This window comes from Carex rostrata, chromosome 15 (assembly GCF_964058835.1).
Source record: "Carex rostrata chromosome 15, lpCarRost1.2, whole genome shotgun sequence".
Classification (NCBI taxonomy): Eukaryota; Viridiplantae; Streptophyta; class Magnoliopsida; order Poales; family Cyperaceae; genus Carex; species Carex rostrata.
Genome location: NC_135932.1, coordinates 3,079,566 through 3,091,434, shown reverse-complemented (window position 1 = coordinate 3,091,434; position 11,869 = coordinate 3,079,566). Strand labels below are relative to the sequence as shown.

The following is an 11,869-nucleotide window of genomic DNA, read 5'->3' as shown; positions in this document are numbered from 1 at the left end:
AAGGCATCAGTTTCATATCGGCCCGGTGCTCGGATAGTTCCCCTCTCAGATGACCATTGGAGTTGGTTGAGAGCCATCTCTTCGATGAGATTGAATGCGTCTGTTTGGCTCCTATTCATCAAACTCCCACCTGCTGCTGCATCAATATTCATCCTAGTGTTATATGTTGACCCTTCGTAAAAAGTTTGCAAAATAAGCCATTGCTCAAGACCATGGTGAGGGCATAGACGCAAAAGTTCCTGATATCTATCCCATGCCTCACTAAGCGACTCTCCCTCCCTTTGTTTAAAATTTGTAATTTGATTTCTCAAAGCAGCTGTTTTGGAGGGAGGGAAGTACTTAGAGAGAAATAAAGTAGACATTTGGGGCCATGTGGCGACTATTGTGGGTGCTAAAGACCTCAACCAATTTTTTGCTTTATCTCTAAGTGAAAATGGAAAAACCCTAAGTTTGATTGCATCATTAGAAACACCATTCATCTTAAGAGTATTGCAAATTTCTTCAAAAGTCGCTAAATGTTGGTTCGGATCTTCATGTGCTAGACCGGAGAATTGGTTCTGAGAAACCATGTTTATCAGGGCCGGTTTGAGCTCAAAGTCATTTGCGGCTACGTTGGGTACTGTGTAACCCATTCGAACTTCTGTGGCTTTAGGTGCCGAGAAGTCCCGAAGCGGACGGTTGTCAACATTCCCCGCCATTCTCGGCTCCTCGAAAGCTGGTTGCTGAGGTGTGATTGGGGTAGGGGAAGTCACCCTTCTAGTTCCTCGTAGTCTTTTCCTTTGGTAGACAATAAGATTGAGATTATCGGCCAGAGTGAATCCTGCAAGAGAAAAAGAAGGTGACACAATGAAATAAAAAATATAGAATAAAAAAAAAATGTCTAGTCTTAATTACTAAAGCTACAACCAATATTTACCGTTGTCCCCGGCAACGACGCCAAAAGCTTGATGAGTATTTTTCTATAGCTATTTATGAACCCTAATACACCTAATTTGGTTGCAAGCATACAACCTTGTCAAGTAGTAGTTCGGGTGTCGAATCCACAGGGACAACTCGTAAAGTACTGGTTCTCGCCAATTCACTAAGCTAGACTACCGGAGTTTGGGTTGGTTTTTAAATCTAATTAAATTGAAAGGAGCAAATAATAAATGTCTGGGGTCTGATTCAAGTGTAGGAGTTCTAGGGGCTTTGGCATTCCTATCCGCTAGGGTCTCAATCTACTCGATTCATGTCTCTAAAGCATACGTGGGCATCCTGTTTAAGGTGATAATAGCGTACACTTCACGGTTAAGTACTTCGCGGGCTATTATCTTACCTTTAGGTTACTTCGGACTTCTCGGTTAAGTACTTCATCCTAATAACCTATTCTTTACTCTTTTTGATCGGGGAGTTAACACAAGTGATTTTTAGTCATTGATAATAGCGTACACTTCACGGTTAAGTACTTCGCGGGCTATTATCGTACTTTTAGGATACTTAGGACTTCTCGGTTAAGTACTTCGTCCTAATTACCTATTCTTTACTCATTGGATAAATCCCTAAATTCATGTATCGGAGGAGTAAGGTGAAACCACCCAATCCATGTATAAATCAAGCATTAAAAGAGTAAATTGCTAATAGTCAATAAAAACCACAAATCGAGTAAAATAGAGTGCACCTAGTTTCGAGTTTTACATGCCATCGCCCCTAGAGAGGAGATTAGCCTCTCATAGGGGCATAAACAGTTACAAAGGGGACAAATAAGTTGTTACCAAAGCCTAAAGAAAGGAAAATAGAGTAGAGAATACAAATCCAAGCACAAATCTCTTCTCCCTCAAGCTTTTCCTCTCCAAATCGCCCTAGATCTGAAAACCTAGCTTCTTGAGTCGTTCCCAGCTGTTGTGTGGTGTGAAAATGGCGGCCTCCCCCTTTGGGGAGGGAGAGATGGGCTATACATATCGTTCTGGGCCCATAACAACTCAAAAATCAGAGACTGTGCAGAAATTGCGGGTCGCAATTTTGGAAATTGCGGGTCGCAATTTCAGTGCAGAATTATGGCAGTGAGTTGCTCCAAGTATTTCTGGAATTCCAGGTCGAAATTTAAGAGATTGCGGGTCGCAATTTTCCTCTGATTCTTGCCTCTTCATGTCGTCTAGGTTCCGATCGCGTCCGGGCTTGCTCCAAATTGTTCCCCTTTGCTTCTAATACCTGAAAACATATTAAAATATAGCAGTATCTCGAACTTGGTGCGATATCTAAACAAAACGACTTTAAACTAATAAAAAGGGGATAGTTTTAGAGACCAAATTCTACCAAAAATATATATGAAATTTAGGCTTATCAATTATTTATAAAATCTTTGAACCTAGTCAAATGAAAACGAATGTAAATTTTGTTTCCATAAAATTTTTAGAACTTAAATTATTGATAAAAATGTTAACAGAGTAAATATTGCAACTAAAATTGTGGAGTTGAATCTTGGATAAAATCTAGACAAAATGCCGCCTGCAGAATTAGCACTTTTCATACTTTTAGATTTATCCTTTTCTTTTTTTCTTGCTAAATTATCCTTCAAATTTTATATTATAGTTAAAATGGCTAGATTTGTTCATCATTACTATATCCTTAATCATGTGAAAACGCATGATCAGAAAACGGATTCTGCCTTGACTAGCTTTTCTGTCTTCTTTTTTTAATATGAGAAGTTGAAATTCAAATTATGTAATTGTTAAGTATTTATAAGATATATTTTATTCAAATTTCAAATCTACGATCTCTTATATTAATCAAATATATTTTTTTGTATTAAATCAATAACTTGTTATATATTCTTGATAAAAGTTGTGAAAAGCAAATCCACTTATTTTAAGCTTTTGCCAATTGCCACAGAAAAAACAATTGTGGCATGAGAATTTTGACTTCGTTTGTGGAAGATTCTTCTCTCCTTGATTTGATTGTTGATAATGTTTTAGAATATAAAATTATTATTATCTGACTTGAGCAACTAGGTTAACATAAGAGGTTAAGGAGTCCTGACAAAAGCAGAGGGTTGAAAGTCTTAATTAATTGGTAGCCCCAACAGACCTAACTTATTGATACTGATTCACTGAATTAATTATGTTTTAAAAGGAGGAAGTTTTTGCCCCTTAATTTTTTTATTTTTTACAAAAATTTAATACTATTTGTCGTCCTTGAAGAAATTACACAACATTTGTTTATCCAGCCCCTCAGTTTTAATTTTTTTTTTTTATTCCGTCTCTTTGTACACAAATCACCAAATATATTTCTGATACCACAAAAGGAAAAGAAAAAAAACAATAACCCACATAAATTATTGAAAAGGGTACAATTCCGTCATACTTAAAGATCCCTGGATCGCTGTAATTTACCTTCGTCTCAAAATATACCAAAAAAAAAAAAAAAAAAAAAAACACAATAAGAAAAAACACTTGAGGTGATGTGAAAAGCTTTGGCCCTCAATTTATGCTAAAAAAGAATACCTCTATTTTGAGATCAAAATCACTAATTATTCCTTTACAATTGTACTTTTTTTTTGGTTTCTTACATGACCCGTAGGTCCACATTCTACTTCCCTATTTTCTATCCTACATTCGAAATTGCAGGATCCAATAGGCTAGTTCCTTCCTTATCCCAATCCTTTAGCCTTCCTTTACAATTGTACTTGTTTAGACACATGAGGTTGTGAGTTGTGACGGTTAACGAACCGTTACTTTTAATAAAGTAATGAAAACGATAGGCACAAACTTCCTTTTATGCACCGAAATTCCAACGAAAATTACATATTATCTGACAAAATAAAACACGTGCTCCGACATAATAAATCAGCCGAAGGATTATGTCTAGATGCTTTTTACACACACATCCTGGAATCAGTCTTGGTGTGGGCTGATCTACATTCATGTCAGAGATGTTTAACCACTTTCACAGTTCTAACCTTTTTTATTATATATATTGATTTTTTTTTTAAAGATTTCATATAGTATATCCTTCTCATCAAATATTAAATATACGTACTTCTAATTTAGCAGTTTAAATTTTACTTTATAATCATGAAAACTTGAGTTGAAATCTCAATAGACACACATTATATCTTTTACGTTTAAACCTTTAATATATCTTTAATTCAGCTCTTGCACTTTACCATCTAAAAATTTGTTTCTATTTTTTCTTTTCTCTGGGTCTTACCGTGTTGGCTAATGTCTAGCTTAGAATCAAAGTCAAATTTTCCAAGTTCTTCGTGCAAAATTAATTCCTTTTAAGGTATACTGGTTAGAGGCAACTACTTTTGAGGGGATGTGAAAAGGAAATGAGGAGAGTTCAAATGCCTCCATGTTTTTGTGCCTCCATCATGCCTCCATCTCTCTCTATTATTTTCAAAGTTCAAACAGTCGATCCGAACCGCTCAACCTAACCTCCATACTAAAATATGTTTGGAGACCAAATTTTATATTTTTAGGAATTTTTTTACTATTTTTTTAGATAGGTACAAAAATACTGTTTTTAGATGGTTCAGATTTACTGATTTTGTACCTATCTAAGAAAATAGTAAAAAAATTCCTAAAAATATAAAATTTGGTCTCCAAACATATTTTAGTATGGAGATTAGGTTGAGCGGTTCGGATCGACTGTTTGAACTTTGAAAATGATGGAGAGAGATGGAGGCACAAAAACATGGAGGCATTTGAACCCTCCTCAAAGGAAATACCACAATTTGCCAAGGTTTTATGCTAAACTTCTAACATGTAACAGCAATTATTCTTTATGAAAGGTATCGTGCGTGAAGGATACAAGTATGAAAGGAACAAATCTTTGTAAAAGTAACTTGTGAAATCAAAAAGGTTATGCGTTTTAAATTTAACAAAATATATTTTGTATAAAAAAGGACATGACTTTGTTGAACATGGTGTGAAATTCTCGACCAAATGTGAATAAAATAAGCTTGAAGATAGTGCTGTCGGGATCTCAATATATCTCAAGTAACCCCTTTATTATAAAGCGTCTAATTGTCCACGGCTTATTGTTCACAGTTTGTCTACAAAAAAATTGTCATTTAACTTGCGTCAATCCTATAAAATTACTAATTCAATGTTGTAACTTGTATAACAAATCTTATAAAAAGCACACTTTAAATTTCTAACATTTAGCATGACCACTTTGTATACTTACAACTTGCACAACTTGCCAAACTAACTGTACTTGATGCAGGACTACTTTATGTACTTCTCTAACTTACCGTTAATGACAGTTAAGAACATTTTAAAATTGAACTACTTCTCAAACTTGCAGTTTTTCAAAATAATTCCGAAATTATACAAAATTAATTTTTTTGCATCAAAATTAATTTGTTTGAATCAAATTTTATTTTTCAAAATTAAAATTAATTTTAATTTTTTTGAAAAAAATTCATAATTTTTTTCTTCAATTATTAATATTTATATATGCATCTATATTCTATAAATTAAAACTATACATACTATAAAACATAAAGATGCAAACTATAAAACTTCAATACTTAAACCACATTCTAAATCTAAACAAACACAAAAAAAATTGGCATTAATTGAATGGTCTGAATTTGATCCAATATCAATCAAATCCCTCTGCTTCCCTTATTGAACATTGGATTGAATTTAATCCGAATTTGATCCAAGGACAGTATGGGCTTAAAAGAAATTGGGCTAAAATTATATTGGGCCTAGAACAGGTGGCTATTTGAGATGGGCTCGAACTTAGTTATTGAATGGAGCTCAAATTGGACATGGTTCTTGTTTTGCATTTATTTATTTATTTTATTGACGAGTAAGTAGGAACCAAAGCTCCTTTTATGTTAATTATTTAAGAGTTTTGGCTTATTGATTTGGAGGAACTTCCTCTTTTCTTTTTAGTAAAAATGGTACCTAGTAAAAATCCTCAGCAACATCAACACTGAGGCACTGGTAACAGTGTACTACTAAACATCTCACACAATTATACCAGAAAGCTATACACAGACTGCACCAACACCATGCTTTTGCATGCTCGGGCTCAGAGATTGAACTACATCCTCTTAACTGGTACCAAGAACCAGTTCTTCCTTTCTTCTGCCTCCGCAGCACCTGGACCCACTTTTGGTCCACTGCAAGGCTACTTTATAATTTGATTTAGAATGATCAGTGGCTATTATTGATCAAATTCCTTATCAACTTGAGACCGTCTGATCCAAAGCCCCAGGCATACGGATGCTATAGCCAGGGGCGGATCTAGGATTTTCATCAGGGAGGGGCGGCAAAAAAAATCAAATCGGGTTTAAATAGCTTATCGGATTTAAACCCATTAACTAATTGGGTACTCGATAAAAAAAAAAAACAATGCTTTGACTTATATTTTTCAATGCTCTCTGACTTGTAATTTTTGATGCTTTAACTTATAATTCTAATTACCAATCATAATTCATAAAATTTATTTTGATTTTAACACTAAATTTAATCCGAATTACAAATCAAATATTTAGAGGGGGGGCAAAAAAATTTCCAGAGGGGAATAAAGTTGATCGGTATCGATAAATCACCACTAAAACTCGAAATCCAAGGGAGGTGGCTGCCCCCCGCTGTTCTATGCCGGGTCGGCCCTAGATATAGCATGCCCAAAAATTGAATAACAATTAGAAATTGACATATATGTACTTCAAAAAAGACTTCTTTTTGTTCATGTTTGTTACCTAGACCTTGTAAATAATTGAAACTCAAAAATTTGTGCTTGCCATCAAATTTTGTTTTAAATCTCGGACCACATATAACGGATAGCTAGGCGAGGTCATGTGTTTATCGTATTATCGTTCATCTATTTTTTTTTTAAATAAAAAAAAAACAATTGCTGCCGGTTTTATTAAATGAGTTAACCAAGTTGTAAAACTAGACTAAGAATAAAAAAAGATACCAAAGTCCAAAGAAGAGATAACAACCACTACGCGAACTAATTTAAAGAGCCGGTACTGCTGACCCATCCCCAACTTAGAATCTGTTTACGTTTGGATTGTGCAAGTATAAGTGATTAGTGCAAGAATAGCGATTTTTGAGTTACTAGTTCAAAATAGCGCTAATCCGAGTGCTTTGAAAATAGTACTAACTTTGAACTATTCGGATTAGTAAGAATGTCGTTTGAATTGTGTATTTGGAATAACGATGAAGGAAATGAATAAAATAATTATTACACTAAAATTATATGGCATTTAATATTTAAACTAATATTATATTACAATTAATTAATATTTTTAATACTAATCTAATATTTAAACTAATATTATATTATTTTAATATAATATTTTATTTAATACTGATCTAATTTTAAAGTAATATTATATTACATTTAACATTTAAATAAATATTATATTACATTTAACATTTAAATAAATATTATATTACATTTAACATTTAAATAAATATTATATTACATTTAACATTTAAATTAATATTATATTACATTTAACATTTAAATTAATATTATATTACATTTAACATTTAAATTAATATTATATTACATTTAACATTTAAATTAATATTATATTATATTTAATATTTAAACTAATATTATATAATATAATATTTTATTTAATACTAATCTCATCTCATCTGATATTATATTTATTTAATACTAATAGAATATTTAAACTAATATTATATTATATTTAATCTAATATTTTATTTAATATTAATCTAATTTGATATTATATTTATTTAATACAAATATAATATTTAAAGTAATATTATATTACATTTAGTATTTAGACTAATATTTTATTTAATACTAATCTAATATAATATTATATTTAATACTAATCTAATATTTAACTAATATTATATTACATTTAACATTTAAACTAATATTATATTACATTTGATATTTAAACTAATATTATATTATATTTAATCTAAATTTTATTTAATACTAATCATATATGATATTATATTTATTTAATACTAATCTAATATTTAAACTAATATTATATTACATTTAATGTTATATTATATTTAATCTAACATTTATTTAATATTAATCTAATTTGATATAATATTTACTTAATACTAATATATTATTTAAATTAATATTAAATTACATTTAATATTTGATTTAATATTTTATATATACTAATCTAATCTAATATTATATTTATTTAATACTAATTTAATATTTAAATTTACTCTAATTGAGAGGAATGAAAAATATTTTTTTATTAATATCACTAACCCCACTATTTAAATCTTTGTTTTTGGATAGCCTAGAATTTTTTGAAAAATAGTGATTTTGTATCTATCTAATAAAAATAATATAAAGTTTCAGAAAATAAAAATTTCGGTTAAAAAATCCTACTCAATATGGAGATCATTTTGAACGGCATGATTTGACTACTTGAACTTAAAAGAATGTGGGCTATGATTAGAGTACCGAAACAATGAGAAGTTTTTACCTTACTCTTTCTCAAAACAAAACATTGTAGATGTACGAAAATAACATAGCAAGATTAAAATACTCAAGTCTCCGTTCTGAATTCTGATAGCCTATAACCGGTGAGCCGTACAGATCATATTATACATATATTTCCAAATGTATATTTATTATTTTATATACAGATGAGACGTCATTGCCGTACATCTTTTTCCACCTAATAAATTGGAACTCTCCAAATTAAGTCAAATTTCTACATGTATTTGCTCATACATCTATCAGGAAATTGACAGTAGGTTCATAAAATATATAAAACAACCTGTAATTTGCTGGTCAAACAAAAAAAAAAAAGAATCAGTTAAACAAATAGGACATACTTATCTTTGACCTTTCCAATCATTAAAAAAAAAAAAAAAAAAATTAATTCTGTGGTACGTTTCTTCGTACTTGAACTGGTCTGTGTCTGTTCTGAAACAAAAATCATTGCAACGAATGCATACTTCCCATGTACCCTGCCTCAATTGTGTCGTCTACATTAGATATCTAGATACAGCAAAAGAAAAGAAAAATTATGGTGGAATATTTGACAGGAGTTCAAAAGTTTTGGTGCTGGGCATGCATCATTTGGCTCATTTGCATATTTGTCGTATATCGAGATGATTTTAGTAGATCAGCCAGGCAGGCGCTGGTAATCCTGTTTGTCGGAGGATTTCCGATGATAATTTTTCTTCTCTCTTGCAAGAAGTATGTATCGGGATAGTCATCGACATCGACCAAGTAATGAACCTCTATCAAGCATGATTTTAGAAAGAATGATTACTCCTGAACCGCGCGTGGGAACCGCCTCGCACTATTGTTGCATACAATCCGAGTATTGATTATTTTCTTGTAACGTATATGTACCGAAGGGACGGAAGGGCTGAGGGGAATGATTGTGCTGTGTGTCTGGGCCAGTTGCAGCAAGGTGAGATGGTGGCGAAGATTGAATCTTGTTCCCATTTGTTCCATGAGATGTGCATCGACCGGTGGTTGCGACTGCACAAGACTTGCCCGATTTGTCAGTCGAGGGTAGACCAAGAGGCAACTGAAGAATCCATGATCGGACATGCTTCGGCAGTTGTTTAATTTACATACTTTTGTAGTGTAAGTATTTCTTAATTAAATTTTGATGATCTGTAGATGCAGTAAACTGGAGTTGATTAGTTCCCATACAAGAATAATTAAATTCGAGTCGTCCATCTTTTACTCACCTACCTTTAACGATTTTCCCTTGCTATGAACTGTTAATTCCTTCTTTTTGATTAAATTTAACTGAATTAAAATTTAGAGAAATTATTTAGCCCTCCTAATTCCGATCCCCTGTCTAATTCCCCAACTTTCCTTTGACTTTTAATTAGTCCTTGTCCATTTTGACCTCCCCTCTCACATCTCCATTTGGCCGCTGCCTCTCCTCCTCTCCCCTCTTCCTCTAACACATCTTCTCCTCCATTGTACGACCCCTCTGGCCCTGACCTCCTCTCATTCTCCGCCGTGCCATTCACCTCTTCCCTCCGGTGCTCTCTTCTCCCTCTCGCAACTCTTCTTCCACATTAATTACTTTCGAAGTATCCGGAAGAATATATACTTGATAAACTATAAGAGATTAATATCAGTAGTGACTTAAGCAAGTTGCACACAATTTTTCTCTACATGAACTCAATGGAGGTGATATATATGTTTCATCTTTAGAATTAACTAGACCCAGTTCAGACTCATTTAATCTGAACCGAACAGTAATGAAATAACTCGTTAATGGCTCTTAACGAAGGAGCTGCTAGTGATCAAGTCACAGGCTGATTCCGATCAATCCATGAGCTACTATCTTTTTTTTGCCGGCCCTATACAACCCATTCCTTGCTTAAAAGAAATGATGTGTTCGACATAGCTCATTAACCGAACAGTATGAACTAACTCGTTCGACATAGCTCGTTAACCAAACAGTAATGAACTAACTCGTTAACGGCTTGAGCCAGTAACAAAGGAGCTGCTAGTGATCAAGTTACGGACTGATCCCGATCGATCCACGAGTTAAGATCATTTTTTGCTGGCCCTATACAACCTGTTCCTTGCTTAAAAAAAATGCTGCGTTCGACATAGTATAAAAGAAATTGGGCTAAAAGAATATTGGGCCTAGAACAAGTGGCTATTTGAGATGGGAGTGAATTTGGTGCTTGAATGGAGCTCAAATTGGACAGTTTGCACCAGATCTTGAGTTTAATAAATTCATTAACTCCATATCCACATATCCAATAATAGCTATTTTTTTTTTTTTGGGGAATCATGGCAGAAGCTGCATCCAGTAATAGTATGTCTTTCATACATTCAACTTCAATCCATCTATAATTAATAAAAGTGCTACTATGATTCATCACTGATAGTTTGCAACTGTTACCAATGTTCATTATCATCATCGATGGTACCATCGATCACTGACGGACTCATAACCATCGATCATTGATGTCAATTTACAACCCGTCACTTATTAACTATTCTGTACTAGTGACCCAAAATAAAAATTGAAACAGCAAAATGGCCCTGGAGTATATCAGCAACTCCGTGTCTTTTTGCAAGCTATTTAGCTCAGAGATTAAACTTTATTCTCTAACTGGTACCGACGACCAGTTGTCCCTTTCTTTTGCCTCCACAGCACCTGAACCCATCTATTCCACTACAAATTTAGCTACTGTCAATGTGACGTAGAATGAGTTGAACATTTATTGTAAGAATTTCACAAAATTAAATTACAAAGTATAAGGCCGTGTCCCTCAATTGTAGAAAAATATTTTACTCGTGGAAAGAGGCCGGTGGTGGCGCCACCTGACACACTTGGGCTAGGTACTGACAAATATATAGTATTTTAGTCATGCTTGATCTAATGAGGTGGAAGGTATTAATTAATTACACATTACATCATGCAGTGTTGGGCAATCCACGATTTAAGGTCTTATTTGTATGCAACTCAAATAATTAATCACATAACTTACTACTGCTATCATCCTATTAATTATGTTTATGAGTTTATCGATCATGCAAGCTATTTAAAAAATTCTTCCGATTAGTTATAACCAAGGAAATAAATTTAAAAGTGCAAATCTCCTTGCTGATAGCCTACAATCCATAGGGTTCCGTACATGTATATCGTACTATTACTATACGAGAATAAATCTGCTGCGATTCGAAATAGACGAACACTACTCTGAAATCTCTGCTTTTTCAAATTTAACTGTCGATTTGTTTTGAGATGCGTGCAAAGACAAATTAGCTTTTTCGACATGCGTAAATAGAAAAAGTTGAAAGATTAGATTTAAAAAAATAGGGATTTCAAAGTACGCTTCATCTAATTCGAATCGCAGCAGATTTATTCCCATTACTATACATCTATTTCCATCTATATATTATTATTCAGATG

The 11,869-nt window shown here is 32.8% G+C and overlaps 1 non-coding gene across 1 annotated transcript; it reads left to right on the top strand.

The window, feature by feature from the left end:
- The first annotated feature begins 207 nt into the window (after positions 1-207).
- LOC144566941 (small nucleolar RNA R71) lies at positions 208-314 on the top strand. Its single transcript, XR_013515315.1, has one exon. It is a non-coding gene; the product is annotated as a small nucleolar RNA R71 (small nucleolar RNA).
- The last annotated feature ends 11,555 nt before the right edge of the window (positions 315-11,869 follow it).